The sequence below is a fragment of the Meles meles genome, chromosome 7 (genome assembly GCF_922984935.1).
Source record: "Meles meles chromosome 7, mMelMel3.1 paternal haplotype, whole genome shotgun sequence".
Lineage (NCBI taxonomy): Eukaryota > Metazoa > Chordata > Mammalia > Carnivora > Mustelidae > Meles > Meles meles.
This window is the reverse complement of record NC_060072.1, coordinates 8,870,725-8,877,936: the sequence shown is the minus strand read 5'-3', so window position 1 is coordinate 8,877,936 and position 7,212 is coordinate 8,870,725.

Sequence of the window (7,212 nt, the reverse complement as noted above, 5' to 3'; positions counted from 1 at the left end):
CTGGATCACTGAAGATCCTGGGCTGAGGCGGGGTGGCTCTGCCCTCCAGAGAAGGTACCAGAAGCAGGGTGTCTCTTCTGCACAGACCCCAGCCCTGGCAGGACATCTTCACATCATGGAGCCCCCTACCTCTGTGGCCCCAGTCCCGGCTAGAGGCAGGGGTCAAACATCCTGAAGGATGGCAGTGTCGAGCCCAGGCAAGTGGCCTGGGCCTCAGGGCCTTGGGCCACGTGCACTGCCATGGTTGAAGGCCATGGTTGTGGGGTCTTGGGCAAAGCGGCGAGCTTCTTATGGCCCCAGGCAGGCCCCAGCCGCTCTCTCATCCATTTTCTCACTGGTGCAATGGACTAGGCTGGAACCCCATGGCCTTCAAAGACCCCTTCCACCTAGAAGGTTCCTGAAGGCAGTCTGGAAGGGGGGGGTGCTGTGAGCAGCGGGGTTCGGAGCACTGACCGTTTATGAGGCGCCGCCGCAGTGGTATGTGGTAACAATGAAGCTCACTATGTCCTAAGCGCTGGACAGTCTGAATGTACTCATTCCTGACAATCATCCCACACGGTAGACACACTTTGCATTGCCCTGCTACAAAAGGAGACATGGAGGCACGGAGAGATGAAAATGACCCAAAGCAGCAACAATAGTGGAACTCAAGCCCCGCCGTCTTCCTCCATGTTCCAAGCCACGGTCTTACGGACCCTAACATGGCTGAGCTTCCCGTACGCCAGATTTTTTGGAGGACCTGAGCGTCTCCAAGCAGCAAGCAACAGCGGCCCGAAGTCCGGCCTCAAAGCCGCTTGCAGAACCTGGAGGACGGGCCGTCAGGGGCCCGCGAGAAGCCTTCTGTGTCTGTGCTAGTCAGGCCGCCGCGAGGGGCACACGGGGGCAAAAGGGAGTGTGGCTGGTGTGGAAAGTTCTGGAACATCTGTCACAGGAGGAGTCGCTAAAGAACCTGGGAGAAGCGGTCTAGCAGCTCTTCCCAAACTTCTGCAGGCCCCAGGGGTGCGGATGAAGAGACTGGCTTGCTCTGCCCCATTCCGGGCGGTGGGAGGCAGGATCTCTTGCAGCCGAAGACGTCCCACGACCTGAGGCAGCGGCGCTGGTGGTGGAGGGAGCGCCCCACCGCAGGCGTGAGCACCTCTGGCTGGGCGCAGCAGGAGATGCCCTTGGGGCCCCGCCCAGGTCACGGACGTGAGGCTCAATCAGGCCCATTCGAGCAAGTCTGACAGCCCCAGGGCTTGACAGTTTGGTGGCTGAACCGCTCTCCTCCAGCAGTCCCGCCCATCAGCCCAGCTCGGCTGTGCAACCTGGCCCCTGACTGAGGCTCCCAGCAGCACCCTGTTACTCTGATTCCAGGACGAGAGAACCTGCTGACCCCCCAGAACCCCTAGTGCGGGCAAGGACTTGCCTGGGGCTGGAACCTCGCTGAAGGGCCCCCTGGAGCCAACGCAGCAGGAGGATGGACAGGCCGGGACTCGGCCTCGCTCCGTTCCTGTCCCACCTCTGTTGACGGCGTTCCAAGGCCCCTTCGCCAAGGCAGGTGCTGACCGTGTGAAGTGGTGGCGCTGGGAGGCAGGACGGGGGTTCTGGGGGTGCCGTGCTTTGCCCTTCCCTCCCTGCTGTGGCTCCGTGCAATGTCCTGGGAGTCTGTGGGGAGCACCCGGCGGAGCTTGTGGGTGTAGAGACGTGTTCTGCGTGGGCGCACGGTGTCTGTGGGTCTGTGTGCCAGGATCCACGTGCATGTGTGAGACACGAGGGGAGGGAGTCTCCCAGTGGGTGCTCTTGCCAGCGGAAGGGGGCCTGCTCCACGCGTGTGTCGGGTGTGTGCACACGCCTATGGGTGTGTGTGCGTCTACTTCGCTCCCCTGGTGTGACCACTGGTGCAAACCAGCACCCAAGCCTCCCTCCAGTGGGCCGCCCTTGTGGGCTGGCCGGAGGCGGCAGTGGGTATCACTGCCAATCCCTCCCTCGGCACCTGTGGTGTCCTTGGAGCTTGTGGGGGTCCTGAGGCTGAATTACTCCCTCCACGCCCCCCCCCATCGGCCTGTCCTTACTTCCTAGCTATAACTAGTTCCTTCCCCAACCATTCTTAGTCTCCATGCCCTTTCTCTTCTTTTGCTGTTTCCAAATCTGCCCCAACCTCTGGGCTCCGGCTGAGGCTGTCTCCACCCTCCCAGTCCCGAGGTGGACTGTGACCACCTCCCTGCTGTCTTTCTGGCTTTCTGGTCTGGATTCCCCTGGGGCCAGGGGGAAATCTGGTTCCTCTCTGCTCCCCCACAGCCTGGAGCCCAGGGCTTGGCACACAGGAGGCTCCCAGTGAATAAGTGGCTATAGCCTGCCCCACCATGATCCTGTCTTCCTCCTCTCTCTCTCTCTCTCTCTCTCTCTCTCTGTCTCGGGTTGGCTGTTGGGAGGGAGAAGACAGGACATCTGGTGCCTGATGCCCCAACGCCAGCTCTGGGGTCCAGGTCTGGGCTCTGTCTGGTTCCTCACATGGGGATCCAGCGTGGGGGGCTGGTGGGGGCTGCCCGGGGAAGGAGGAGGGCTTGCCGACAGAGCAGGCTCCCGAGTCTCTAGAAATGCTTGTCAGGGCCCAGCTGGGTGTGCGGCTCAGGGAACCTAAGGCAGCTGGCGGCCTGGGTCACACAGTGGTCCCAGCCCTACACCAGGACTGTTTCAATCTCAAGGTCCCCCCTGCCTGGAAGGCCGATGCTGCTCCCTCAGTTCCCGCCATCCCTCCCACCTCCCATAGTAGGCACCACGCATGGGGGCCGGGGAAGGAGGCGGTCTGAGGCTTTACTGGCTGCCCAGTATGTGCTGGGCTGACAGCAGTGGGGGCAGGACGGACAGAATCCTGTCCTGGTTGGGGTTATGCTGGGGAGACAAGCAGAAGAGCAAGAAGCAGAGAAAGTGAACCTGTAGGCTAGATGGTCAGAAGTGCTATAGAGAACAGACAAAGGGATCAGGGAGCTCTACTCTAAGGGGTGCTGGGGCGGGGGGCTGCATTTGCACTGAGACTGGAAAAAGGAGGAGCCGCATGAGTACCTGGGGGGGAAGAGAGGCCGGGATGGCGGAAACAGCCAGCGCATGGCAGGTGATGAGCACGGGGACAGTGTGGAGGCACGGGGCCAGGGAGGCACCAACCGAGACCAGGCAGGGACTTGAGACCCCCCGAAGCGCTCTGACCTCCCTTGGGCTGAGATGGGAGCCACAGCATGATCTGAGCCAAGGAGGGAGGTGATCTGAATTGGGCTTTCCGGAGGCACACCAGCGGCTCTGTGGAAGGGGGCAGAAACAGGAACGGCGTGGGGGAAGCTACTGCAGAGACAGAGGCGGGAGCCCTGGAGGGCTGACCGGAGTCCCCACGGAGGGAGGAACACCAAGGAGTTGTGGGGAGAGCCTGGCAACCCTTTACCCAGGTCCCAAACCCTTTGAGAATCCAGTAACAAGCACACACTCTGTCCCAGAGACCCATGTGTGCATGTGCGCACACACACACGTTCACACGAGCAAGTGCACGGTCACATCCAAGTGTGCCTAGACTAACACCCGTGTTTATATGTGTGCATGCGTACGCCCACATGCTCACACATACACATGCCATGCGACAGGGAATGTCAGAAGATTCCTGGTCCCCCATCTAATCAGTCTCTTCTCCTTAACACGTGTGGAAACTGAGTCTTTTTTTTTTTTTAAGATTTTATTTATTTGAGAGCGTGAGAGAGCACAAGAGGGGAGAAGGTTAGAGGGAGAATCAGACTTCCCGTGGAGCAGGAAGCCCGATGTGGGACTCGATCCCGGGACTCCGGGATCATGACCTGAGCCGAAGGCAGTTGCTTAACCAACTGAGCCACCCAGGCTCCCGAAACTGAGTCTTGTAGAGAGACTTGTCCAAGGTCAGCCAGGCAGCGGGACCCGAACCAGACAAACCTGGAGCCATTGGCGACTCCTGCCCTAGAGTCCTCTGTCTCCCAGCACTAAGCAGGGCGTCAGGGCAAACCCCATCTCATCCTTGTGTTAAAGAGGCCCGGCCGGGAGGCTGGGATCCTGAGCACTTCCTGTCTGGTATCCTGGCCTCCCTGCAGGGCCTTTCTGGAAGCACTTCGGCACAGGATGAGATGGAGTTTGCCCTGGAGGCTGGGATAGGTGGAATGAGTACTTAGAGATGGGCTGGCAGGCTGGGAAGGATGTTGGGTCCCCCAATAATTGGTCTGTGATTAAAGGAGCGAGACTGATACAAAGCAAAGGTCAAGCAAAGCTTTATTTCATGCCAAGCATCAAGAATCAAACCAACCGTCAAACAGACCGGTCGGGGCCGCCCCTTACAGAGAGGACGCTGACCTCTCTCTGTTTCACAGACTAACTTTTATAGAGCAAAAGCCATGTGGTTGGGCCTGGCCACACACAGGTGGCCGATGAGATTGTAACACACAGAGAAAGCTGCACGGTCATGCTAGGTGACCAATTGAATTACAATTTACCCTAGTAGACGTTTGAACCAGCCTATCACCTTGGTCAGAATTGGCGCCCAAAAGGTGCCCAAAGGGCGGGACCCATACTCCTTGGTAGCTAGGGAGACAGTATGTGCCCCTACTGATTGGATGTCTCCACCTGGATGGATGACCCATCCTTGTATTTGGACTTTGTTACCTGGGACTGGTTTCTGGGACTTGTTTTTTTTTTTTTTTTTTTTTTTTTTTAAAGATTTTATTTATTTATTTGACAGAGAGAGATCACAAGTAGGCAGAGAGGCAGGCAGAGAGAGAGGAGGAAGCAGGCTCCCCACGGAGCAGAGAGCCTGATGCGGGGCTCGATCCCAGGACCCTGAGATCATGACCTGAGCCGAAGGCAGCGGCTTAATCCACTGAGCCACCCAGGCGCCCCACTGGGACTTGTTTTTAAGTAAGTTCCCCTGGCAGGGGTGGGGGGGTGGGGGCGCAGAGTCAGTTTAAGTTTTACAACAAAATGGCAGTTCAACCGGGGTGGGGCTGCTCTGGCTGAACAGGCCCTTACAAGAGCACTGCGGGTGGAGTCCAGGAGCGGCAAAGGCCTTGACATGGGAACTCTTCCCAATGAGGCATGAGCAAGCCCTCCGGGAACCAGAAGTCCCAATGGTCCCTGGGGGAGGGGCACACCTGAGTTGGGTCTTGAAGAGCGAGTAGACGATTTGCCAGAAAGACTAAGATGTGCCGGGGTGCGGGGCTGAGAACGGTTGTAGAAATAGCGTTTCCGAGGGCTGCCTCCCCTGTGCTTCTGGGAAGGGCTCCTTCCTGAATGAATGGAGGGCGTGCAGGTGGGGGAGGGCAGGACAAGGCTGCCTGGTCTGGTGACTTCATCTGGCAGGGGAGAGAGAAGGAAGGGAACCCCATTTATTGACTAGCCCTGCTGGGGCCCATCTGCGCTCAGGCCACCCTCGAGCCCATTCTGCAGATGAAGACGCCAAAGGCTTGGAGCCAGTTCACAACGCCTGCGGCACCGCTGTGCTCCCCGCCTGCCAGGAGCCTTGGCAGGGCTGGAGCTTGGCCCTGGGCAGGGGTCAGGGACTCCTCACCTCAGGGACCCAGGGCCAGGAGGGAGATGACTCAGGGAGGGAGGAATGTGGCTCCCAAGAGCCAAGCAGCCGCTGTGGGAAGGGATAACAGACCTCGCAATTGTTCGCAGAGCCAAATCGGCTCCAGGTGAAAGAGGGGAGCTGTAAGGTGACACCGCCTTGGGCTGGCTAATCTTGTATCTAGGCTGGGCTGCTTTCAGCTTCCCAGTTTGCTTAGCTTCCTGGTCAGGCCCTAGAGGAGGGGGTGGGGAAGGAAGGCCTGGCCGCCCTCCCCAACATCCTCTCTGATGGCTTAGAGACAGGACAAGAAGTGAATCAGGAGGGAGAGGTTGGAAAGGTCCAGATTTCACTGATACCCGTGTAATGTTGGGCGGTGATTATTCCCATTTTACAGAAGAGGAAACCGAGGCTTAGGGCCTTGAAATGACCGGGACACCCAGGGGAGCTGGGGTAATCAGTCACACCAGTGTTCAGCTTCTCCACCAGCTGAGCACCACTGTGTCCCAGACCTCCAAATGCAGGAGAAGAAACCGAGGCTAGTCTCCCCTCCTGGCCAGCTCTCTCAGACGTGGGCTCCCCGTGTCGGGAGGGTAGAGACGTGGGGCCTGGTGCACCGGCTCTGCCTGCGGCCGCTGTGTGTAATTGCATAAGTCACTAGTTATCTCTGTGGGGTGGGAGGGCAGGCTGGCCACACACAGCCCCCACCACTCTTTGAGACTGCCAGAGTGCATCGGGCAGGCCAGGCGGAGGCTGACTTTGGTATGGCCCCACCAAGGCTGACTCCCTTGCGACCTCACCAGAAGCTTGGAATCTAGAAAGGTCAGGAGAACAAAGACGGAGCCGTGGGGGGAGGGTGGAGCACAGTGGGTCAGAACGAACAATCACTGACTTCTTTAATGGCAGGTCATATGCACACTGATGGCATTAATCATTTTTTTTTTCCCAGCAAATATTTATTGGGTGTCTCCCCGAGACCCAGTTAAGGGTGCTCAGGTGACTGTGACTTCGCAGTCACTGTGCCAGCTAAGACAGTCTGGCTGGCAGGTCCTGAGGGGGGAACCTTATGGACAAGGACCCGATTCAGGCGCTGGGGAGGGAGGCTTCCTTATCCCCATTTCATAGATGTCTAAACTGAGAGGCGAGCCACTGGCGTGAAGACCAGACCCAAGCCAGATCCTAAGCCCTGTCCCCCACCCCCACCTCCCGAACAGTGGGACCCTCCCCATGTATCCTTACCTGGAGGCAGGGTCTGGAGGCTCAAGGACAGGCGAAAACATTGGTTTCACACCTTATTTTAAAAAACCAAAAGGGAGACAAGCTATAAATGTAATGGATTGGTTTTTAGGTCACAACAAAATGGCTTCACATCAAATGAACTGCTCCCCCCCCCCCCCAAAAAAAATCATGAAGGAAAGTGCGTGGCCAGGGCCGGGGCTGGGAGTTTCCTTCCCACTGGATGTCTTTCAATAATTTTCAAATTTGTGCTGTGTGCAGCTATTGTCTGTCCACCCAAATCAATTAAAAAATTTCAAGGGATGAAAAGGCATATTTGTGGCTCAGGCCTTGGTCTGGACCTTCTTGGCTCCTAGCTTTGGAAGCCAGAGCTTGTCATGGGGAGAAAGTATACACTTGGTGAGAGATGAATGCTATTGGCTGATCCCTGT